A 27,448-nucleotide genomic window follows, 5' to 3' on the forward strand; every position below is an offset into this window, starting at 1 on the left:
TGGCTCACAACATTCCAATGTGACTTTAGATCATGTGTGGGGAACAGGATGTATTTGGCTGTGTGACTCACGTAAATCGCAAGGTTCCCTTTTAGGGACATTCACCCACCCTTACTGCACTACGGTGTACGCAGCTTAAAAGACAACTCTGGGGTGAATGACGTTTGAGATGGGTGATAAAACATAAACTGAAACAATATTTTAGGGAGCAGCGTGTTCTTATGTCTTATTTGTGTTTGCTTTGTATTTCTCTTTAAATGATGTGTATCATACAAAGTCCAAAAACAACCAGAATTCTGGTGCTGCAACGGGTTCTGGGGTAAACAGAGCTCAATCCTGAATTTGATGTGAATAGCAGGACTGCTAAAAGCGAGAAAGCAAATGTGCATTGACTGCATCACCTTTTATAAATAAAAACAGGAACATCTTTGCACAAAACATTTATTTTTTATTTGTGCATTTGTTTTCAGCACACATAACCCTAGGTATCTAGGCGCTAGTTTCATTGTGGAAGGGTAGGTCATTTATACCGCACGCGTGAGTGTGTTATTTTTTCTTCCCGAGCGCAGGTCCTGGATTCGAACCTGTGTTTGCTCAGCGCGGTCTTGCTTCCAAGATCGCGCGCCACAGAGCTATCCTCCTACCCCACAATAGTATGCAAAATACATCCTTTGCTATACTTGCTCCATTTAGCGGAAAAAGACTGTGCAGCCATTACTTCTCATCATACCTTTTTGCATAATCGTATTGTTTGGTACTTTCAGATCGAATCTGCTGGCATTATATATACATGTGCTAAAAAGCATCCCACTCAGGACAGAAGAGCACAGCTTTTAAAATCCTAAGCACATTAACAGCTTTGGTAGTTATTAGTCAAGTGCTCCAGATCACAATAAAGAGAAAGCAGTTTCCATCAAGAGGACAATTTATCTCAATCCGAACACAGATGGGTTTATCACTTTCTAATTCTGTTCTTGCTGCCGCCTGTTCCTTAGGCAACAGATCACACTTACCAAAAAAGAACCTAGACTCTTAAATGCCATTTGAATGTGCAAATGAGCAAATGCTCTAACAGAATGCATTTGCAAACTTGCTGAACACAGTTCGTCCACGTACTGGTATGGAAAGGCTTGTTCACAAGTGTATAAATCAGGATTCATACATTTTTTTTAAAAAGGGCTACTGGAAACAGAGAAAGCCTTTTTTTGTTTTAACCTCTTGTGCAAAGCGTTGATTTTATGTAACCTATGAAATCCTTGAGAGGGAACATTGGAAAAGCTGATCTTTAATTTTGCTGGGTAGCCTTCTGTATTCAAGTTGTATGTGTTATTACAATATGATTTGTGTCACGTCCTGATTGTCACGCACAGCACTCTTTCGCGTCTGTTTTTCAGTCTTAAACCCATTGTGGCTATTTGACTTGCAACACAAAATGTGCATCATATGAAGCAAATGTGCATGGCATCTGATGACACAACTCATTTAGGTGCAGCAATGTCCTTACACACGTGTGGCAAATGAGACAACGTTGACATTCATCACACGAATCTAGCTAGGTTTTCTCTGGATTCCAGCCAAAGGACACAAGTGCAGCAAGATCAAACCATTAAAAATGACAAATGTAAGAAAGAAACCATCCCATTTGTTTTGTAGGAGCACATAGGTTCATTTCCCCTAAACAACTGATATGCTTGGGTTATTGATTTCTAGGATGGTGTTCTCCTTTCGTGGTCAAAATTTCATCACAACATGTGTTTTGCAACTGCAGGGCGGAGCAATGAAGAGTTTCATGACTAGCCAGATATGTTTTCAGCATAGTGCGGAACCCAAGATCCTCACCAGTCAGGTACCACTGAATGGTACCAGAACCAAATGAGGTAGTTGTCTCATAGTTTGTGGATTCAATTATAGATATAGCTAAGGTGCGTCTGCTAATTGAATGCCCCCTGAGATACATACACACCACACAATTCTGGGACAAGAAACAGACTTTACTAGAAATGAAAACTCTGTTTCATTCAAATAAAATCACTTGAAGGGTGGTTCTTTAACTTTATGCTGGGGAAGTCAGCAAAATGGAACATCAATTCATTTGCAACTGGTTTACAGAAACATGAGCTAGCTTGCATGAGCAATTCGAGTCTCACTAAACAGGACACTTTATTCTATACAGTGTATTAAAACATGTGTTTCTTACTAGTGTCAATAACAAGTATATATGATAAATGATTGGTTATTTATAACGTACTTAATACTCAGAGGTTTCTAAGCGCAGACCCGGGGGTCCGTGTTGTCTTGCTTCCAAGGTGAGCACGTTGCCCCTGAGCCATCCTCCCGAGACAATATCTCAAAGTATGGTTGCATAGAAAAATAACACAGATGCAAAACAAATTTAAATTAATCCCCCCACCCCATGCAGATGTGGTGCTTTGGGGTTCTACAATGTGGAAGTTTAATACAGGCTGTGGTAAGTTGCATCAGACTCCTTACACATTTGTTTATGGATGTTGTGCTATCAATTTTATATGCCCAATGTAGGGGTTAATTCGCTCAGAATTGCTATAGTTGTATGATTTTCTAATAAAGAAATAACCCATCACACTTTATTTTTCAGATCACATCCCACCAGTGCATGGTCCTAATCTACTGTGGGTTTGAGAGTGAGGAGTTAATGCCCTTTATGTTGGCATCATTTTCTATGGATGGAAGTAGCACAAATAAGCTCCCATTCATCCCCAAACTATGAAAACATTTTGGAGATGTGGAATTTGTTTTAAATTGTTTAAAGCATGAACCCAGCTCGAGAGCAGCAGTGCATTGTACAGAGTGTGGGTAGCCAACATTTTGGATGAAATCTTTGAACAGTAAGGCAGCAATGTGTGTTGGGTACTGTGCGTTGGTATGTGTGTCCACTGAAATTAGTTCTTGGTCAGGTGTTATTGAAAAAGCTACGTTTTGAGAACTTTGCGGAATCGGAGAATTGGGGGGCATTCCGAGCCAACAATGGCATTGAAGTCTAGATGTTGGGTACGTGACAAGAGAAGGATTGTTTGAGGATCCTCTCTTTGAGGATGAGTTGTCATTCAACAGAAATCCTTCGCCAGGCTACATCTGGAAATGTCTGCATGGTTGCATTTGGTTGGCTTTGGATTTACAAATAGTTGCACTTTATTTATGGCAGAAATGATAATTGGATTGGTGATATGTATCCATAATTCATATTTAGGGCATTTATGCAGTTTTGTTTGAGTTGTTGTGGAGTGAAGAAGTTAAGTGCATGGTAGGAAGCATCCAGGTTTGGCATAGAATTTGCCACAGCACCCATTCTTTCACCTGATAAGGATGGGCTGCTGCTGGGGGCCTAGCCACTCCATACCCGCCTCTGTGCTGGATAAAAATGCACACATGCATTTTAGAAATCTTTTCTGCACATCTCACATCACTTACTACGGTCTTCCGAAGGGCGTTCATCCCCACAACGCTTTGAGGCCATACCAATAGCAGTAAGTACTATACAAATGCCATATGACATACCATAACAAACAAAAAAAGAAGACAAAGGACCTATATTCACAATGTCCAAAATAACTGCTGTTAAACCAGTTATACTTGAAAATACCTACTGTTGCACCAATGCTTCGACTAGTATCTCTCTTGCTGAAGGGAAGCACTTCTGTACAATATCGTTTGAATTGCACTTGTATTCTCAGATGCAAAGCTAAGACAACACATTTAATTGACCGGTCTCGTGTTGGATTCTTTAAAACAAATGGTGTGACCTGCTTCAATACAGCTTTAAGTGGTTCATAAAATACTTTGACATAGCAGCAGATTCTCCTGAAGGACACCCCTGATTTGAATCTCAATTAGCTAACGTGACATTAAGTAAACGTATGAAAGGAAAGGAAAGGAACAGACATAATAATTACAGACACCCAGGCGGATTTCAGTGTCTTCGAAGTCTTTAATTTAACACATATTATAGCTGTGCGAATACTCTTGGATACTGTATGTTGTCAAATAGGGTAACAAAAAAAAACACAAGTTGATCGAAGGAATTTCATTTGATCATGTCTGTTTGCTACTCATCTTCCAGCAATTGACCTTCATCTGTGTCACTCGATAGATAAATCCCAAATGGAATTGAATATATAAATCCTACACTTGAAGGCAAGTGTGTATAGCAGCGAGGTCACTTATTACAAAGGAAAATGGCTCAGAAAGAGAAATGATTATGGGGAATTTGGTCCTGGTCAAAGGATCAGCGCGCTGGTTGAAATCACTGTTTACATTTTTCAGCTGCCAGCAAGAGCTGCTAAAAGCTTTGTATTAATATATATAATCATGTGCTTGCCCTCCCTATCCTGAAAGCTGTGGTTGGGAATGAAGTCTGAGGGGAGCGGGGAAGAAGGCACTTTCAGGAGATGCTGGCAATATATTTGACTGCACTGAAAGTGCTGTGGGCTTATTCATAGTAGTGCCTAGCTGGTTAGCTCTAGCACAGCGTGTGACAAGGGATTTTTGGAATCATCGTTATTCAGATTCTCTTCGCCGCTTTCACTGCTAAAGGCCGTAAGTACACAGACAGGGGTGTTGGCAGGTCTGGAAAAGATCTGGGGCTACGCTAATGTCGGGACTCCGGGCTAGCTAGCCCTTTGGCTCTAGCCCCTGAGCTATTATCGGGGGCTACAAAGAAAAGACCCGGGGCTATATCCTCCTTATCCCCCCCAGCAACGACTCAGCAGCTAGGAAAAGCAGAATGATTGTGACTAATTTATACAGGGGGTGTCAGGAGAAACCAGGGGTCAAGTGCTAAAAATTAAAGTGGGGGGACTCATCAACAAACGCAATGGGGTGTGATGTCACCAGAAATTAGTATATGCACATTTCATTAAATTGGCTTTGCAGAACCACCCAAATTGCACAGTACGAATGGCATTTGCTTTGCAGAAACTCAATACACACATAAAACCAAGAGAGGATATTTTATTATAATTGTGTTTTTGAAAACGCTAAACAGGTGTGCATGTTTTAAACTCCAAGAACCAATACAAATGTTTTCCCTGGAACTGGAAGTACCGAAATGGGACATTTCCCCTAGTTGTTAGTTATTTTTCATCAGGTTATATAGTGCAGTGGTGACGTCTGGCCTTGAAAACCTAACAACTGTGTTTCGATCCCTGAGGTCGACTTTAATTCTTAAATTCAAAGAGGGCATTCAATGTTTCTCATTTTAGCTAGGGGGGACTGAGTCCACCCTCTGAAAAAAGTGGGTGGACTCCATCTCCCCACGTGTACCCTCGACTTGAGCCCTGGGAAAAACTTGTTTTTTAGTTTAGAATCCCTTCCACTTACAATAGGTTAAAATGTATTATTAAAGAGACTCAGTAATCGATAGGGCCATGTGAGCGAACAAAGTTGCCATCTTCTTGGCTACGAACTCACACATTTCTGGGTGGAAAAATGCAGCGGAAATAATTGTCATTAAATGACCTGTCCCTGGTTTACAAAAGCATTTTACAATGTCAAAATCCCATTGAAAAACGTTTTGATAATTCTTAATTGAATTTGAAGCCAAAGTATGTGCAGCCGTAAAAGATGCATCACGTGACTACACATATGGGTAATGATCAATGGAAAGGGTTCATTTGTTTGCCATTCCTTTTGCACGGATCCGCCAGCCCTTCAGTTGAGCTTTATGAGTGTGACTGCTACCAGCATGCTCTGCTCAATTTAAATGCCGTGCAAGACTAAAGTGTACAAGAGCAACACATATGCACACACTTGTGACCTTTTCCAAAGCTCTGCTGCTCCTGGGACACAATCCTAGGCAGGTATCTAGTGTAGAAGGAAGCTGGGCTCATCAAACCTCTGCCTCTTACTGTCCGGCCAGGGTTGCAGAATTATGCAAGCGGATGTGATATTGCATCTGTGCATATATGCGATTGGGATGTATAAAGCGCAAACCCAGCTGGGAAGCAATGGTGCAGGGTGTGCACCGTGGGGGGTGAAAGGTGGAGGGGATAGCAGAAGATCTGACATGGGTTGGGGGAGCAACCATGACCATCATCAAGGCAAAAGAAGGTGTGCACTTTTTTTTCGTCTTCATTAATAGGCTCCTAATGGAGCCTGAGACCTCACAAAGGCCCGGCCCCTGTCGCACTAAGCATGTGTGGCAGGGGCCATGGATCGGGCTGCTGCTTGTTAACGAAGCAACAGCCCGAACCTTTGGTCATTTATCATCTTTTTTTTTTCTTTTTTCAAACTGTGGATGCGCGCCCCCCCCGGGCATGAGGCTGCGGCCCACCAGAGGGGCGCCCCCCACAGTTTGAATACCGCTGCCCGCTAAACCCTCCCCTCCAGGACCACATACACCAATATGAGTCCTAGAGGGGAGGGCTTAATAATTGCACATTTTCGCGATTATACCCGGCCGGAGAGAAGTGATGCAGTATCGATGGAAAGGGCCATCAATGCTGCATCACTTCTCTCCGGCCGGGGGGGGGGGCTCAGCCCCGACTTGATTTTGCCGGGGGGGGGGCTCAGGCCCAGGAGCCCCCCCGTACTCGGCGCCCCTGACTGGGAGGGATGTCTTCCTGTTTATCTGCATTATATGGCATGCACATGTCACTACCTGCCCACCTCGGCACTGGGCTGTACCTTGATAATGCCTTCCCATGACATTCTGAGATGCTCAGCACGCAATTGCCAACTATACGCCAGATCTGCTATTCCGTCATGTAATGGATGTCTTTCTTCCTAAGCCATGATCTCTACTGATTATGTAACAGAAACATTAAAATCCACTTGCTTTATTGAGCGAATAGTATTTTGCAAGTAATTGGAAGTATTTTGAGCGTCAGAAGGACTGCACTATAATGGACAGTTTCCTGATCAATAACGTTCTGCACTTCTCCCTCAAGCTTTCATTGGTTTGATTTACTGTTTTTAAACTGAAATTGTGCTAAGAGTCCCTGCTTATCCTTCTGAGATTGTTGGACTATCCAGAACAGTATCTGTAAGAGAACAGTGTCTGGTCTGGAGGTTATAGTTCATGATGTGATGGAGTGTAGGCGTATCTATGGCTGCCCAGACACGAAATTATAGCTGTGATGAATGGAAGAGTGAAGGAGAAAGTCTACCCTGATATAAGACCATTGTCTCTCTCCTTTGCATAGCCAATCGGATGTGTCCATTTATTCACGTCTTCATTGGGCTCTCAAGTAGTGGCCTCATGCAAATCCCGTTCATGTCGTGACCTTCTCAGTGTTCCTCTGTCTCATGATAATTGCTATCGGAGCACTTAGAAGTGGAATTATCTGGAATGAAGCACTGTGTGAACTTGTGATATTGTGTTTCATCTTGCAGGGGCATTGATGAAGGATTCCTTATTTAAAGGCACATTCTTACTGGATACAACACACTCTTTCCTTGTAAACACTTACACAATGGGACCGTGACTTTTACAAAAGATACATCGATGTTACTCGATGAAACAGAAACACATCTAGCATCATACATGGATACTAATAAAATAATCCTCTTCCTTTGAGAACAAGGGATTATTTTGTTGGAACAGTTTAACAATCAAAGAATATATTTTACTAAGAGTCTGACAGTCTGTACGTTATTTATTTAAACATGGAGTTAGACCTATATCATCTGCAAACATCCTTTGCATGCATGTGTTTCATGCATTGCGTGATGTCATCGATGATGCCATATACAATGCAATGCCTAATCTTAAACATGGCTGCCTTAGCAGTCACAGTTCCTGGCTTCATAGGACTGCACTGTAGCCTGGACTTCTTACACTGGCTATTTTCAATGGAACTTTATTCACTCATGTGCAAGTCGTGAACCATGCACGTGCATTTCAGATCACAATGCAAGTCATTCTAATACCTCCGTCATCCTATTGGGTTTCAATTTGTCTTCAATGGTTTGTAAAGTTTTCAAAGCGCAAGTCTGTTAATATTTGATTGCACTCATGTGCAAACCATTGCAGTAATAACAGACATCCATGCTGTAGGTATGCCATATAAGGTGCTGGGGATGATGATAAGATAGCTCTGTGGGCGAAGCCCCTGCCACAGTGATAATCTCAGAATGTCAGATGTGTGTACTGGTGGAGCATGCTCCTGGGCACCGTCACGCTACATACAAAGGCTGGGGCATACTTCATTCACACAATGCAGATCGCACAACTACATGTTGTGGAAAGTGCAGTGGGGACAAAGGCAGCCCTCTTCATATTGCAACCATCTGCATTTTCTGCTACACACTGCACAAGCTGTCTGTGCTCCAAAGTAATGCACGGTGTATGCAGTATTCTATGGTGTTGTATTACTCAGAGTGCTGATTTAATTATTTACCATGGATTTTGTTCAATATCACTCTGAAATGTAGTGATATAAAGTTTATCCTTTTGGTGCAATAAAGTACTCACAAGTAAGACATATTTTCAGTCCATGGATGCATTTATTCATTTACCAACGGCTTCATGAAAGCAAACCTGGATTATCAACTTTGGAAAACTCATGGAAGGCTGGAGTTATTTATGGAGCTTCGAAATCTCCTTCTTGAACACACGAAACGGTATTGGAGAGGAAGGTGTTAAATGGCAGCAACCTTCCTTCGCCCTGGGCCATGTAGGAATATCAGGACAATAGGGTCATGACACCAGCCTGCATTAATAGCTGACACACTGGCCACAGACAGCATGCCCCCAAGGCGGCACCTGTGCCAATTGTGCGCACATTGAAGACTTGTAAAACCTGCAAAGGCGCGAAACACATGCCCGCTATGGATTCTTTTACTATGATGAAATAAAACACAAATAAATGCTTGAAGGCTTCCATGAAAAGTGATTGGCTCATAAACCAAACCATGCCTCACGGTGACACAGATGTACAATATTGGAGCTTAGGTGACCTCTCAACAGTAAGATGGTGCACTAAGCCCTTCACCAGGCTAGTTGCTGGGGATTATGACACTCAGAGTCAGCTTGGCAATATACAAGATGCCCATTGACAAATACTAAATGTCCCTTGAGAGCGTGCCAATTTCTCTACTATCTCTCTGCTTCTATATCATGCCATGTTCTTCTTATTTGTATATGGTACCATTATTGCAGTGTGGCATTAGGGCCTAACCCGTGACATGGATATTTTTCACTGGTGCAATCAGCTGATATTGAATATCTGCTGAACATGTGAAAATGTCTTGTCTTGGTGTGCGACAAAAACTATTGCAATCTCTCTAACTAATGTACTTATCATTATATTAAGACATTTTTGAAGAACATTTAGACCCCATGTCTACTGGTGTGCAGTGAAGTGTTCTTCGTGATGCAACAGAGGTTCGGTAAAATTAAAGGATGCGCTGCTAGAGCACCTTTTTCCCACCACCCGCAGTAGGGAATTTTCTTTTTTTAGATTATGTTGCCAAGCCCATTGCCATACAAAGTGGCTGGTTTTATTTTGATGCCTTATAAATGACTCATCCTATCATATCAGATCATTCCTTGGCTCGCATTTTGCATTTTACTAATGTATATAACATGGATCTTTTTGCTATATCTCTTGTAAATTATCTAATTGTTTTGTGTTGAAGAGCTGATGGTGCAAAATCGTTATTCTTACTGTTAGAAACTCATGGTATCAAGAGGAGAGTCGCAAACAAGAGATGCAAGTTCAACAGCTTTATTCAAAACTTTGCAAGGGGTTGGAGACTTCCTAACTGACCCAAAATCGAACATGGGAGTAAACTTGATCATAAAGTAAAAGTAAACCAGTCCTAGTCACTGCAGTCCAAACAAAAGGTTCTAAACCTACTGCCTTCCCTAATTCTAATACAAAAAGGTGCAAGCAAAATGTACACAACATTTTTCACCATTTTCCCCAGTGAGGCGCACACTGTCTTACTGGCGCGAGTCAACAGAATGTTCAGACTTCTTTCATAATCAAATGTCAGTTTGGGCTTTCCAAAAACAAAGGATGCAAATGTTTTTCACAAATAGACTTCTTGATCTTGAAACAAAACCTTAATAGTCATAATCTTTCACAAAGGTCTCAGGGATACCCTTCCCCAAGCTTTCTTTGTCAACGACTTTTCAGACACAATAGGTTTGGCTTCTGACTATGCCTGACCACTTTGATAACCGTTACCTTCACTTTCTCCTGATGCTTTCTGATACTTGTAGTTGCAAGATTATGGGCTTCACTAGGCAGGCTCGAGCCGCTCACAATCTCACAATCTCACTGGTTTCCCTCAGTCAGGCTCTCCAACCTCTTATCTTTCACATCAGCCTCCCTCAGTCGGCTCAGGCCTTCAATACCTTTTTCACAGTTCACACAAGTCTCCCTCAGTCGGGCTCAGGCCTGCAGATTTCTTTTTACACTTTCAGGCAGGCTTCCCTCTGTCAGACTCAAAACATTTTTGGCACTTGTTTTTTAAACAGTTCAATATTCAGTTTCACACAGATTCCCCTCCATCGGGCACAAGCCTGTCTTTGCTCGTGTTTTGAACACTTTCGGGGGGTTCCCTTCCCCAAGTTCCTTGCTTTCATTAGTCAAAGGCTTTCGAGATGGCAGTACTCTTTTACTTCCTTGCTTGTCCACTTCGAGACTACTGCCTTCTGGTTAATGGATTTCCCTTTTGCATTAACCTCACGTTTGCTTTTCAACACAGTTCAAAACATGCTTTACAGAGACTTAGGATAATGTGGTTCCCCTTCGCAGGATCACTCTGTTACTTTGCATCACAGTTCATTTCTTCACCCATAAGTCCCAAACCCTCTCCAATAGTTTCACATTGTCCTTTTTCATATAGTCGTTTGGCTGTTTTCTACAAGTCCCCCAATGCAGTTCTACTGTATTAATTCAAATTGCTGTTCTTTAACTTTAAATGTGCATCTGTGTCTTTGAATCACTTCGGTTGAATGGGGAATATTGCCTTGACACTTTTAATTTAACACACAATGTTTCTGAATAGTAGAATACACATTTACATGGTTTTCAATCCCACGCTGGCAACTCTCAGAATATGTACTGTTCTTTCGGAGCCTTTCCACCACGTTCCCTCTCTTCACACGCATATGCTCCACTACATTGTATTTGCTGGCTTAACTATCAACAGTGGATATCTTGTTTTTAGCTACCTTGCGGTTAGTAGATTCAAAGGGGCTTCCGCTTCATAGCTTTCACTAGCTTTCTTTTTGATGTCTTCTGATTACTGCGTCTCACGGGGATAGGCAGTTTTGGCCTTTTTCTCTGACCCACGGTCCCTCCTGTGTTTTCCAAACCACAGGGGAATGGATTCTCAAAAGAAAAGGGGGAAGGCGGGCTTTTAATATGGCCTCCTTTGCATGCTTGGCCTCAGTCCTCAGAGCTCTTGCTCTCTCGCCATACCCAGCATGACTTTCTCTTCTCAGTCCCTCCAAGGGCTTTGGCATCTCTGGGATTTCTCGCGGCTCTTCTGCAGCTCCCTTTGACATCTCCCTCACTCTTTTTTGTTTCTTCTGCAGTTCCCAGCTCGTTCCCAGCCTTGCTCTGAGTATACCTGTGTGCTCGGCCTTTTTTCCCGGGTGGGGAAGTTAACATGTTTCTGCTGGGGAGGATTGAAATGGGAGGCCTGACCTTCTCTGGCCTCATTACCGGACAGAGCTATTGAAAAGCATCAGAAGTAATCTGCATGCTCTGTTCCTGATCTTCCTCCGTCTAGTAGTTGGACTTCGGGATTGGAAGTAAGGATTGTGGGAGTTGTAGTATCTAAAAGGGTTTATGTAAAAATAATGTACGTTAGCGTCAGGACAAAGGGGGTAGATATGTGGTTGTGGGTAAATGGGTTTTCTATCACTTTCTCATAATTTTTAAGGAGAAGTTCACGCGCCAGTTTAGGGATGATCCTGATTTCCCCTTCTGTGTCTTTAAGGGAAAGTATTGCGGTAGGATGGGATCCTGATGGCAATATCCCATACAGACTGAGGGGGTGTGGATAGGGAGACATCGGGAAACAGGCTACACATGGTATACCATGTCTTGCCCGAGGGGGCTCCTCCTGCAGTCCCCAAGGACACCCAGCCCAGGAGATTATTCCTCGCTTGTTTACCCCCATGGTTGGGACCCAAGTGCGATGGGTCTCCCCTGGAACACCTGAACAAAGAATCCCCAGAGTCTACACCTGAGAACACCCTCGGGTTTCTCACAGCACCTTCGGGGAAATTAATATAGAATGCTGACAGATTAGAAGTCTTGTTTCCTGCTGTGCCAGCCTGCCTTACAAGATACACTCTTAAGCTACATAAATAGTGCACAGATGCAAACTACTGGGAAAATAATTGCATTCTTATCAATACACTATAATCTGAATTGAAATGGTTAATTTGTCATCTAGCAAACCCATGTAAGTCCAGCCAATAGATAGAGACAAACCTTTTTAAGTATTCATTGTTAGGAGTTTAATCAAAATGTGCATGTTTTGTATAAATCATAAAAGCAATACATACATTTTGCGAAATTAAAATAGTAGTCATATGCATGGATAACTATCTACCTATTGATAGGTATAATCTATCTATCTATCTATCTATCTATCTATCTATCTATCTATCTATCTATCTATCTATCTATCTATCTATCTATCTCTCGGTCTATTCGCCAGCCGGCACAATGTCTACCCAACTCCTTGTCCATCCCAGTTGTCAGGTAAGCCATCCATTTAACTGTTCATCTCTGACTTAATAATAATGAAGCATCCATCACCATACTTTACTTCAGTCATCACTCGCCATCTGATGCTACCAGGCACAAAAAAAGCCATCTGGGAGTAATAAATACCATCCATTCAGTGATACTTCTGTATGTAACAATACTCTTCACCAAAGCCATTCAAATGGCCCATTTCGAGCCATCGCACCAGTGGAGTGCCAGGTAAAGACAACATTGAATGAGTTAGGCAGAATGTTGAGGGGTGCTGTGAGCCATCTGCCCATCAGTGGTAAAATGGAGTCACAGTGACATGGTCTTCTTTCTTTGGAAGGGGTGGTAACTGGATTTGCTGTGAGAATAATATCAGTTCTTTTATGGTGCAGGCAGAGTCGGGTGTCAGGGCGCATGTGCCTGTTTCTGGACCTTTATAAATCAACTGATCACACATATGACGTGTAATGGGCTTAGCACGTTACTCTTTACAGCCCAATACATGTTGACTGTCGGTTATTGATACCAACATTTGATGAAGATCCACTTTAGAAGGTTCACCAAGAAAATAAATAGAGGCACTTCTTAAAGAATGTCTCCGCTTTTACTGTGACTAAGCTGCCTTTAGAAAGATCTACAGAAGGAATCAGATCAGGATTTAGAATGAAAAGTCACACGGTTTAGTCATACTGTGCTGGACATGGGATGCATCATATCAACATACAGAAGGCATATACCCTTTTAGAAGACATTATCAGATAGGCGTAGTGGATAGTATATTTTAAAATGTTCTTTAAAAGTGTAATTCCTTTTCTACAAAGAAAATTCTGGGCGAATAATATTCAAGTAATGGGCCATAAGAATAGTTAAGTAGATTTTAATTAGCGCAAATTGTCGCCATCCGTTTTTGTTGACTTTCTGTCGAATTTCATGTCAGTGTCTATTCTGTTCATTAATTTCAGCAGACAAGTATGTGACAAAATTAATTTTCAACAATTGGTGCGTTCCATCTATATGTACGCTGTTGCAAGATTCTTAAGGCGTCTCTTCGAGCTATAATGTTCGGTATGACAGAAGGTGGCCATGATAGTTGTCATACTATTTCTGAATACTGCAAAGGTTTCACAGAGAAGCATGAGTATGTTCATAAAGCCACCAAATAGCCTATTGGCTATTTAGTGCATTTCTGCCAGCACAATATTCATGTTGCACACAGAGATTGATCTATATAAAGTAAACCATTGTGATGCATGCTCGATTGATTTCTATCTGTTTAAACACTATGATAACATCCTCCTCAGCATAGTCTATCAGCAAAGGTTTACCAATGCGGACCACAGCAGAGACACCCAAAAGAATCCCCCTTCTATGTGCTCACTCGAAGAAATTATCGCTCCATGAAGTGATCCAATGCCCAAGGAATCACGGGGGTGAACCTCGTTTACACCCCCCACCCCCCTCACTAGCTATAATGCTTCACACTTCACAGTAAGCTTATGTGCACAATTAGAAGGTTAGGTGGGCCCATTCTCAGCTTCAGCTGCGACAGGGAGGTCGCTAACAAACCCCTGATGTGATTAATTGGAGTGTCTCATATCTGGAGTAGCAATGCTCTGCGAGCTCACCACACTAAGAATCACCATAGCAACTGGCACACGGGATGCTCTTCTTAGAATACTGTGAGGGTTCTACTCGCCTCCCACATTCATATCATGCAACTGCACTTCATTTTGACAACTGATACTGCATATCAGCAGTGTGTATAATTAAGCTGCACCAGGCTTTCAAACTAGACAAGTTCCTTAACAGTTAACGTTCTCCATATTCCAACAGATTCTCCCACAGAGCGTACTGTTGTTTAACTAGTGACGCAGTTATTTAAAACCCACCAGGCAATCACGAAACAGATGAATTTGAGGTTATTTCTTTTGCAAAATTACCCGCTGTGATAAGAATCCAAAGATGTTGATAGTGTTGAATGCTGCCGTCAAAGAGTGTTAATTGAAGCAGGAATATGTCACTGCGTCGCAATCTGCATGTACTATGTATTTATGCACCGTCTCAAGGAAAACTCAAAGCCAACATGAATGTCTTCCACGTTGTACCATTTGTATGGGGCGCCACACCAGGGTGTCAATAATAGTACTAGTTATTTTGTGCTGTTTTGCAAAAACATAGCACGGCCCGCAAATGCATTTCACACATGTTAGAGCGTTGTCAAGGCCCTGGAGTTGGAGAAGTCATAGAGATATAAAGGAGGATAAACAGAGGAGGGGAAGGAGGGGGTGGGCGCCATAACAAGAGCCTGTTCATGTACACATCAATTCATGACCACAGCTGCAAATTCTCCGCTCAGTTACTTTTCCCTACCAGTAGAGGGACATTGAGTCAACTGTGACCAAGCACATGTCCTTCAATGCGGCATGGGAGTTGGCTGAACTACTGAGACTGCTGGATTGCTACTACTGCAGAGACACACCTGGTGGAGTCGAGGACCTGCGACTAAACTACCCCCAGTGATCCCTTTAATATTTAAGGTTAATTTGGTTTCCAACCACTGGCAATGAGTTAAGAGGACATTACATGAACAGAGAAACTCATTAACACCACTTCCATGGCGAAAGCGTAGGCCCTCGCAGTTAGTGTGTTGCCACGATAGGCCCTAGCAGTTAGTGCTTTATATTGCTCCTGCTTCGTATTGGGACATTTATTGAAATCGATTGCATGTGGTGTCACAGTGTCACTTTGATTCACTTGACAGCAATGACCTCACTAGTTGAACTCTCAAAGCACTGTAAGGAATGCCCTTGCTATTCCCTCTGTTCATCCTTCACTATATAGTGTAAGAATGTTTATTAATAGTTGCATTTTACAGTCTTAATACAGACACATTTCAAACTGATGGCCTACATATGACATGTAGGCATTATAAATAGAATGCCTTTGTGACTCCTCATTAAGTAACATGAGGCATCATCATTGCCCCACTCCACCACATGTAGCTCACCTCCCCATCAACGCTTTTAGGACAGAGACTTCACACAACCCAAGCCTGTAAGCATGAGTGTGGTCTTCAAACATTTGGTATCAATGACAATGTATTAATACATCTCTCGATTTCCTTATGTGTGACTCACTTCTTGGGCTTGGGGAATCAGCCGTGCCACATGTATTCCATATTTCAAATGAAAAATAATATAACTTTTTTAAAAATTAAGCGATTTAAAAGGGTGATTTTCTTATAAAATCCTCGTGAACGGAGGATAGCACAGGGGCAATGCGCTGGTCTTGGAAGCAAGACCACGATTCAAATCCCGGATCCGCACTTAGAAACCAAATTCAGGTACGGTATTAGGCGCGTTATAACAACACAATTACATTAAATACATTTAATAACATTTACTCTAAAATCGGCTTTTCAAATGATGCCCTCAGAGAGAATAACATCTCTGTGCATCTTGTTTTTGGGGAGGTAATTTAGTTGATGGTAAGCATGCAGGTTGACCAGAAAATGTGAGGCTCTCCTCTCCCTCCCACATTAGATGGGGGGATTACGTCCAGGCCGACATGATTAGGTTGCAGAGACTGGGAGTTGGTAGGGGGCGCAATGCAGATCATTAGGTTCCTAGGAAGGTTGACTTAATGGCCCTGAGCGAAGCACAGAATGGCTGGTATTGCACAACTCCAATGATGGTAAAGCTTTTAGCACCCTGCATGGTTAGCTGTGTGCCAAGACAAGAGGTACACATGTAGGAGAGGATAAAGCTGTGGTCTCATGCCACATAGCTTCGTAGTGTGACACAGTGAGAGGAAATAGGACATCAAATGCCAGCGGCTTCACACAGAAATATTTACTAGAGAGCAGGTTAGAGTGCACCAGGACAACACGCGCTGTGCATAGGCCATTGATTACTGAAGATGGAAAGGCAAGCTGCAGACCAGAGGTGGTGAATTTGAGTCGAGTGTGAAATGGAAGCAAGGTGAGCAGGGGAGTTGGGAGTGGTTATGGAGGAAACAAAAAGATGGGCAGTGGTGGGACATAGAATACTTTGGATGTGGTGGGACAAAAGGAGGGTCACATTCTGGACACTATTAGAGGTTAATGTCTGAAATTCAGCATTACTGATTGGCTGGAATGAACTCAATATTCTGTAAAGGGTGTCAAAGCCATATAATGCCACAACAATGTATTAGGCAGTGCACCTCCTATGTCATCATGCTAATACACTACAATGGCTATGGAGAGTTTCAAAAATGGTACAATAATAGCTTCAGATTATATAGTGACACTATATCAAGCAGATAATATCTGAAGAAGAGCATGGCATGCTATGATTGAATGCTTTAGGTTATTGTGATTCATAGTTATTTTATTCACAAACCCAAATCCAGTTAATTGTGGACCTGATTTACAAAGTGTAAAAGGATTGCACTAGTGTAAAACACTTTTGTAAATCCAGGGCCTATATCTTTGGATAGCTAGCATTATTCCTAGGACATCTGCAATGCATTATTAGAAGGTCATCACAAATAGGGAGGGGGCAATTGAACCCAACTCGAAGCACACATGCCATTCTGCCCACATTGGGTGGGTGTGTGTGTGTGTATATTTTTCAGGCAGAACAAGCACTATCTTGGGACTCCCGATCACCCTTCATATGTTGCTATCAACACTCTAAACAGAACCCTTTGTAGGCACTTTCCATCAGAATTGATGTCACATGGGATATCACCAATGATGCCATTTGTGAAGTCATCATTGATGTCCTGGGTGTTAGTATTAGCAGCACATGGCAGTGGTGCGAGTTATGGTTGCATAGTGTGACAATTTACAGGATCTTGTCACTTCTCAGAGGGGAGTTCTTCCCTATAGGACTCTGGTGTTGAGGCTGCTACACAACAGTCTCTCTAGAGGTGGTAAAAAGCATGATGACTTCATAGGGAGAGACTCCCCTCATGGGGACAAGGACTCCTGTCCTGTGAAGACATCCCTAAACCCTTGTTTCCATAAATGGGGGCAATTGACTCATTCCTCCTCCTAATCTGAAACCACTCATTCCACCTCCCATCCTGAAACCACTACTGAATGTTATTGCAAATACTATACTATTGCATCTACAAAGTCAGATAGGACTGAGCTGATGAAGAACCAAATAAACATACAGAACACCCTTAGAAGGGATTATCCATGAACTGGAATAAGGTGTTCACTAGAAGGCATGAAGAGAACCTCAAAGGCTTGCACAACCAATCTTAACGCTATGCTGGAACGAGCTGGGCCATATAAAGTAAAGAGAGAGGAAGGACTAGAGATGTCCAGAAGCAGGAATAGCAGTGAGGAAATCGATTTAGGTCTGTTTGACTGAAAAACATTGAACTTTTCCTATTCCAACTCATTTTTTTGCGTCGTTTTTTTGTCTGGAATTTCAGGATGAGACCTCTGACCCCCACCCACCTTTTCCCCCATCTTAACCTATTCTCTTATCCCACGCCACATATATATTTATTTTATTTTGACAGAATTACAACATAAAAACGATCAACAAAAATTTGGTCAAATAGGAAAGGTCTATTTGACTTTTGATGAAGTATGCTAATACCAGAAATCTGGCATCTGTCCTGCAGGGCCCTGAAAAGTCAAACCCAGCCTGTCCGAAGTAGTGAGAGACAGTCAGTCTCTAAGGAAGAGGGTGTGGGAGACTACGCAATCCGGATGGAATTTGACTTGCTGTAGAAGCAGGAAGAATCCAGCGGTGGTGGGACCTCTCCGAGTTGGCCCGTGTGGTTCATAAAAGATGCTGAGACTGCTGCAGCAAGAGCTCTGCAGAGCCACAGACCAGAGGGGAGGACAGGAGGAAGATGCGCTGAATGCGGGCAGCGTTAACAGCGACCTGGGACTTCAGGAAAAACCAACAGCACTCTCCAGTGCAGATACAGGTAATGGGAGTTACAGGAAATCTGGGTGGGGTTCAGGGAGCCCAAAGAGTCAGTATTATTTGGTAGTGATCTCCATCATCACAGTAGTGATACACAGAGCTGCAAGAGTCAAGTATTCCTCTGGAGTAATATCCCTCGTCACTGTGGTGATACTCAGGAAACCAAGATCTAAGTACTCCTTAGGAGCAATCTCCCTCATCTCAGTGAGGATACAAGTAAACATAAATATCAAGAGTGCCGCGAGGGAACTCTCTCGTCACAGTGGCAAACCCAGCATATGTGAGGGGAGTAGTCCCCCAATAGTCAAGATATAAAAAGTCTTGACAACGCTCCAGTAATAAGAAGAATAGTCGATAAAGTCTTAACTCTATTGTTCACAAATATTTGGGAGGAATTAAAGAGACTTTTAAAGACTTGTCCAAAGTACAATCAAAGAACAGTCTCCAGATCTCTTCCCAATAGACCAGGAGAAGAGTCATTCTTCCTGGTATCAGCATTTTTGGTAATTCAGACCCTATTGCAAGAGACTGTTGTTAAGTCAACTGAAGACTGAATTGTTTCACCAGGGGAAGGGAGTCATTCTCCTGATGGCTTGGATCAGAAGTTCATTGAGCCCTTTACTTCTTGTTTTTTTTTGTTAGTGGTAGGCATAGAGTAGTGGGTTTGGACAGAAGAGGGTATTTTGGTTTCTTTTAATGTACATTCTGACGGTTTATAGTCATAATCTCGAAAATAAATACTTATAATGTAAAAAGTCATTTTTTCGAAAAAAAAATGTCGACATTTTTTTTTTTGACATTATGACTATAAACCCTTAAAACTATCAACACCTCACCCAACACCCCCCTGCCACCCCCCCACACCCCCCCAACCACCCTTTCACCCCTCATACTCAACACATACCAATTATATATTTATTTATTTATTCAATAAATAAATAACCTAAAAAAGGATCATTTACTATGGGGGGGTCCCCCCCAACCCCCCCTCACCCAACACCCCCCTGCCACCCCCCCCCACACCCCCCCAACCACCCTTTCACCCCTCATACTCAACACATAACAATTATATATTTATTTATTTAGTCAATAATTAAATAAATAAAAATAGTATTTACTATGGGGGGGTCCCCCCCCAACCCCCCCTCACCCAACACCCCCCTGCTGCCCCCCCCACACCCCCCAACCACCCCTCATACTCAACACATCATATATATATATTTATTTATTTATTCATACAATAAATTAAATTTCGAAAAAATATCGAAAAATGTCGACATTTTTGTTTGTCGACATTATTGTTTTTCGACATTAATTTGTCGACATTTTGACTGTCGACCTGATTGATGTCGACATTATGACTGCACACCCATTCTGACAAGCACCCAAGTTATACCGTGTTGAGGCAGGGAAAACCCCTCTAGGTTAGGGAGAGTTAGGTTTTCCTCCTTACTATGAATACAAGTATATAGCCAAAATTATACCATCTGGTCAGCTTCCTTACTCCATCACGCCACAATGGCTTACCATAACTGGCAAATGTTTTATTTTTTTTTATTTTACCTTGCAACCATAATGTCCCTTTAACAACGTTTTTTCAATGAATCCCATACGTTTTTATCAGTTCCACTTAAAAATAGTGCATTTGAGCGTTTATCGGTCCTTATTCAGCCCACATGTCTTTGAAAGGACTTTAGCCTCCTCATGATGTTATTGCTGAGGGCCCTCGCCTTAGCATTAACGTTTATTTCTATTCATGGACATGGCTAAGAGAGAAGGAACTAAAGTCAGGCCTATGATCCGGCCACTAAGAAGACAAAGTGACAACATACATGTATCTATAGCATCTTCTACTGCACCTCAATATGGGTACCTTCACTTAATTCTGTTGAGTTCCTCCTGATGACTTCCTTTGACTCCATTGTTGTCAATTTCTGAACGTGTGAGGAAAATGTTGGGAGAAAGAGCAAAATAGACATTAAATAATGGTCTGTTGGCATGCCTTAGATTCTTGTTACTTATGACCGTAAATTCCATTGATGCCTACATTTTGAATCACCAGCAAGATGGTTGGTAATACTGAGCAGCATCTTCTTATGCATAGTTTTGCTCAAGAAATTGTAAAACATACACATTAGCTGAATCGGATTAGGAAGGTTGTTTAGTTTGCATATATTTATGCATACGATGCATGCCATATGATATTATACATTCCCTTGGGCTTGGCACGCTATACAAATGTCAGTATAAATATTCCTAGAGTAAGGGTAGCACCTGGCTGCCCTCAGCATCGATGTAGTATTGTCATTTATTGAAGCATGCATACTTCATTATGTCCATGCCACATGGCTGTTGTGAAATAATGCCCTGAGTGCAGGACAAGGGTATAGGGAGAAGGTCAGACAGATTGGTGGTTTGAAGGAAAGATGGTATTGATTGTGTGCATTTTAGGCAATCAAAAGGTTCAGTATTCTTAGAGTCTATGCATTAAGAAGTGCATGTTGCGATTTTCCTTTTTTCCTTATTTACACATACATTTAATTAAATTTGAAAAAAAATCCATAAATGAGTCAATTGACACTCACCAAATGAATAGGTGGCATGACAGATTCCTGTTTTCGGTTGAATATGTCATATTAATTATTGTCATTTGTTGTCTTTTGCTTGCCCAAAATACAACCAGGCCGATTCATGTTATTCCTCACAAAAGTGTCGCACGCGGCTGGCGCACAGCGTGCCCGTGCGAATGTCTGCTCCAGCCACGTGCGATAAAATCAATTTCCGCGCACAGTGTATTCATGGATTCGCGCCTCCAAAAGCAGACGTGGCGCAGAGTGGCGCAGTGACCCTGCAGCAGCGCCAGTTACGCCCCCAAGAACGCCCTCGCGCAAGGAAAAGCCATCAAGATCGCAAAACCATCGCAAAGGGCTGCGCCAACCCTGTACCAGTTTACCGGACTGGCAAACAGCAAACGCAAAGCGGGGAACGAGTATTACGGGTGTCGGGAACACGCGTGCGCGAGAAGTTTCACACGTGATCTGGCCTGGGGGAGCGTGTGCGTGTATTTCAGGGGTGCGCGAGAAGTTCTACACGCGAATGGCCTGGGCACGTGTATTTCAGAGGTGCGGGAGAAGTACCACACGCGATCGGGCCTGGGGGAGCGTGTGCGTGTATTTCAGGGTTGCGCGAGAAGTTCCACACGCGATTGGCCTGGGCGTGTGTAGTTCAGAGGTGCGCGAGAAGTTCCACACGCGATTGGGCCTGGGGGAGCGTGTGCGTGTATTTCAGGGGTGTGCGAGAAGTTCCACACGCGATTGGCCTGGGCGCATGTAGTTCAGAGGTGCGCGAGAAGTTCCACACACGATTGGCCTGGGCGCGTGTAGTTCAGAGGTGCGCGAGAAGTTCCACACGCGCTCGGGCCTGGGGGAGCGGGGTACGTGTATTTCAGGGGCTTGCGGGTGGTTATACACGCGATCGGGCTTGGGGGAGCGGGGTACGTGTATTTCAGGGATGCGTGAGATGTCCCACACGCGATTGGGCTGGGTGCGGGTATTCCAGGGCTGCGTGGGAAGTTTTACACGCTCGCCTACAACACGTATTCATGGAATCGAACGTGGCCAATCCGGAAACACGTACGCCAGCAGGAAGTAGGCATACGTCCACCCGCACAGCATAAAAGTGCACGCAAACAACAAACAAGCTCAGACGCCAGGATGAACATACCGTTCCTAGCAGCAGTGGCCGTGGGATACCGCAGGAGGAGGAGGAGGATAGTCCGGGCCAGAATTTTTACACCCAGAACCAGCCTTTTTGGGATGCCTGATGACCATGTGTATGGGAGGTACAGGTTTCCACCTCACATAATACTCGACCTGGTCAGTGAGTGGGAGGATGACCTCACATCAACCACCCTGTGCTCCCAAGCACTCAGCCCTCTGGAGAAGGTCCTCAATGTACTGCACTTCCTGGCCACTGGATCATTTCAGCGGACAAGTGCCATAGTGGGGGGGGTGTCACAGGCCACGCAGTCACGCTGCCTACACCAGGTCTTGGCCATCATCACTGCACGCCCATCAGTCCGCAGGCACATATACCTGCCCAGAACACCTGCAGAAAGGCAGGCTGTTGCCCAGGATTTCTACAGGGTGGCACAATTCCCCAAAGTGCTAGGTGCCATTGATTGCACCCGTGTGGCTCTACGTCCCCCCAGGGCAACTGAGCACATCTATAGAAACCGCAAGCACTGGCATTCCATCAACGCCCAGGTAGTATGTGATGCCAAGGGAATCATCACCTCAGTATACGCCAACTATCCAGGCTCCACCCACGACAGTTTCATCTACAGAATGTCTACCCTAAACCGGGACATAGAAGCTGGGCGGCATGGCGATACATGGCTGCTCGGTGAGTATAAATGCCACTGCGCATGCATGCATGTCAGATACTGAGTAAAGTCACAACCCCACTAATGATACCCATCACCACCTCCCCAGGGGACAGTGCCTACCCTCTCAGCACCCACATGATGACGCCAATTCGGAACCCCACCACCCCAGGTAAGATACAACACAGCCCACATTGCAACCCGGGGCATCGTGGAGCGCACATTCAGAGTGCTCAAGTCACACTTCCGCTCCCTTGACCGTTCTGGCGGGTAGCTGTTATACGCTCCCCCAGTAGTGTGCAGGATCATAGTGGCAGCATGTGTCCTGCACAACGTTGCAACACGCCGGGGCCTGGCCGTGGACATGGTGGTGCCCCCACATCCCCAACCACATGCATGCCCACTGCGCATGGGAGGGGAAAGGGCACGGGGTGAGGCAGCCCGTACGCAGCTCGTGGCTAATTACTTCACATAAAAGCACACCCCTGTGGAGTGCACACAGCCCTGGCACATACCAGCTGACAATCAATGATGATTGTAACTGACAATTATGATGTGTCAATGGACAGTCAACTGTCACAACCATACCAGCCTGAGATTGTACATCTGGAAGTGTTCCATTGTGTGCTTCCCTACCTACACAAACACCACCAATGCTGTGTTCAAAAGACACCCTTCTATGCTGCTAAAATCATTACCCCCTTGCAAGACACAACATGACAACAGTGCCATTTCACCCAACCCCTCCCCAGCACCGCCACCCAACACACCATGGCATGACATGCCATGTGAGAGCAAACAAAGTCATCCCCCAAACATGACACGTGTCACAAAGTACAGTGTCCCTAATGGAAACTGGCCACACACAATATGCCCACATAAATGTAGAAACAACAACACACATGACCAAATATTTACCACAATACAATCGACATAGCATAAACATGACAGTACTAAGGCAAAGGATACGTAGTCTTACAACATGAGAATGCCAGCACATCCACCACCTCCAACTGTACAGTGTTGTTGCCACGCACATCTGGAAGTCCACTGCTCACAACATGAGCTCCATCTCCAAAGTGGACGGCCTTGTGAAGACATGATGAATGAACCTGCAAATTAGGAGGGAGACATGGATGCACAAGCACACATCAATACACCATGCAGTGCACAATACAACAACAATATGCACTAGGAATGTATACACAGCATTGACTACAGACTGCCCACACATGTCGTGGGAGTCCAACGTCACTGTGTAAGTCACTGTCACTTGGGCACACCCTTTGCAAGCCCATGGAAACGGGAAGCAGGAGGGGTGTGTGTCTCACGAACCCAAGCATCTAACCCAAACTCAGGACAAGCCTGCATGTGCCCAGCCGGAATACAGTGGATGCCCACAGGAGCCACACAAGGCAACACACTGCAACAAAAAATCAAAAATCAAAAATCAAAAATGGCCATGTGTGGGCCAGGGGGGTGGGGGAGGGAGGCCACCCAGGAGGTCTTAGGAGAGGGTGCCCACCAACAGCCACCTGCGTGAATGTTGCAAAAAAAAAACACCTCCATGGGCTCATGGCCTGCACGGCTACCTAATAGTGGGAGATTCACTGCTGGATTCGCTCTCCTCAACCTCTGCTGCTGCTGCCACAGGGGGTGGTGGTGCTATGGGAGGCAGCCCACGCAAAGCCCTAGTTTGGTCCTCCATGGCAGCAAGCATGCGGGTGTGGAAGGCCTCGTTCTGGAGGGATATGGTGCGGAGATCCCCATGCAACACCTGACGTGTTGCCCGGACCTCCGCCCGAGTTGCCTGCATCTCTGCTGAGAGCGTACGGGTGACGCGCTCCAGCAGCTGTTCCGTCCTGGTGACAGTGGAAGCCTCAAGGTCCACAAGAGTCTGCCTGAGGTGCCGGACCTCTCCCCTCAGGGCTTCCCTCTATCCCTGGGCATCTATAGAAATTGATTCCCTCAGATTGTCCAGGGCCGCCTGTCTGTCCCTGTTGGATGCCAACATGTCCTCCCTGACTGATTGGCAAATGGAGTCTGTTGCCTGCTGTAGTAGCTCCATCTGCCTTTCTGGGGGGACAATGGAAGTGGCCACCCTCTCCATGGCTTGAGCAATCATTTCTGATGATGCTGCCTGTTGGTTGGCCATACCGTAAATGGATTGCTCCCATGCGGTATTGCCCGGTGGCAGACGGCCACCGCGTTGGCGGGCACCACACCTGTCTGGGGCAAGGCGAACTGCGCCTTGCTGTGTCGGCACTGCCTGAGGCTGCAGGACTGCATTTCCCCTCTGAACCGCTGGCCCAGGAACAGGATCAGATGTTGCAGAGTGTGGCCCTGCATCCGTAACAACCACAGGCGCACCTACCAACACTGACATCCCCATAGTGGGCTCTACCCTTGGTGCAGGTGGGTCGGACAGAACAGTATCCCTTCCATGAACACATACCTGCGAATCCACATAGGCCTCATCCGAATCAACACCTGAAAAGAGTTCTGAGGAGGTGCAGCCAGGGATACCCCTCGACAGTATGGCCTGCAGCAAGAGAGGGTTCTCCCCCACCACCAAACAACGTCCCCCACTGGTGCCTGGTCGTGCTTCAGATCCCTCCTGGGCCTGCACCATCTCCTCTCCCTCAACAGCATCAGGTGCGTCATCCTCTGCAAAAACATGAAAGACAAAAAATGGAAACAGGCATTAGCACCATGGCACGCTATTAGGCCAGACAAGCTACAGTACCAGTACTTGATTTACACATGTCCCACATGACTATAACCCTCCCATGCATGCACTGTCCATGATTTGGAAGGGGAGGAAAATGTCAGACACTGATGACACCAAGATGGGAGAGCAACACATCAGCTGCATGCTGGCTAGCAGTGCCATCACACATTGGCCTGTGAGTGGCATGTCCAATACACATACATGACACATCCCATCACACAGAGGGCATGTACCATAGGCATGTCATATATGTGACAATAGGGCAGAGTGATGCGCAGTAGAACCAGGTGAATTCCTACAATCAGCCTGAATGAACACAGCTAAATACGGAACAATGTTGTAGCAAGATGCCACTTCAAGGGCAACTGGCGCGATGTAGTGCAAAACGCCTACTGTGGCCAGAAGGGATACTGTAATACCCAAATCCCGGGGCGCCGAATGCATTGGATGAAGCACATGGGTGGGCCAAAACACTCAGGCAAACACACCCTGACCTGGCACTCAACCAGAACCCCTCCCACAAACAACATACACATGGATCACACACACATGCATGTGCACTCACCGGACAATGCCTCGTAATCTGGCAGTTCTCCCACACCTTGGATCTGCTCCTCTGTGACGTAGGTCCCAGCAACATGCTCATGTAGAGTGAGTTCTATGTCCTCTTGTGGAGACCCACCTCCAGTCACCAGAGTTGCGGCATGACTTGAGGCCGGCTTTTTCTTTGCCCTACGCTTAAGGTCGTCCAGCGCTTGTAGCACTCAACAGCTGTGCGCCTCATAAACCCAAGGGCACTTATGCTGTCCGCGATGGACTGCCAGTGTGCCTGACGTCGAGCAGGTGTAATCCTACACCCTGAAGTGACCAACATTTCGGCGTCATGTTCGGACACATACTGCACAAGTGCATCCAGTTCGGCATCATTGAAGCTAGGCTTCCTTGGCGTGCCGGACCATGTAGCCGTGTCGGGGTCATCAGCCTGTACTGGATGAGCACTCTTCCTCTTTCTTTTTGTGGGTGGTGGGGATCCGGAGAGCCCTACGCCGCTCTGGACACTAGAGGCAGGAGCACCGGTGGACTGTGTAGTAGTAGTGTGCGATGGCACACTGACCACATGACTTTCTGCAGGCATTAGCTGAAGTCTGATGATGGCAGGGGGAAGCTCAGTCTGATGTACCGGGACCAACACTGTCCTTGCTGGGAGAGTCAGAGCTGGGGTGGACGGAGCTGCAGCTGCCCCTGCAGCCTCCCCACCCCGCCTACTCGGGGCAGCAGATGACATGGCTGCCCCTGTACCACGTGGCCTGGAGACACTGGCTTGCGCCGCCACCCGTGGCCTAGACTTGGCGACCTGGAAGTCAGCCTGGGAGTCACCCTGTGCTAGGTCAGGTGCCACAACGGGCCGGTCCAACAAGGGCTGAGCAGGGATGGTGTCAGCCACGTTTCCCTCAACCATGGGGGAGGGGGGGATGTGTGTCCCTGACTGGTCCTCCACACGTGGGGGGCTAGGGGGAGTCTGCAAATCCTGGCCACGTCCCCTACCGCACCCACCACGCCCACCTCTTGAGGCTCGGCCACCTTTGCCACCCTTACCACTTGCTCGCCTCCCAGCCATGGCACTGATGGAGTTGTGCGTATGGGAGTTGCAGTGGACAATTGTCCTGGGCAATTGGGGGTCAAAGGGGTAGGGTAC

General features: G+C 45.0%; 1 protein-coding gene across 4 annotated transcripts in view; it reads left to right on the forward strand.

Moving 5' to 3' along the window:
- Positions 1-27,448, forward strand: part of PRKG1 (protein kinase cGMP-dependent 1) — a 2,834,149-nt gene that overhangs the window by 1,331,552 nt on the left and 1,475,149 nt on the right. The window lies entirely within an intron of this gene.

This window comes from Ambystoma mexicanum, chromosome 8, assembly GCF_040938575.1.
Source record: "Ambystoma mexicanum isolate Mex_15411 chromosome 8, UKY_AmexF1_1, whole genome shotgun sequence".
Classification (NCBI taxonomy): domain Eukaryota; kingdom Metazoa; phylum Chordata; class Amphibia; order Caudata; family Ambystomatidae; genus Ambystoma; species Ambystoma mexicanum.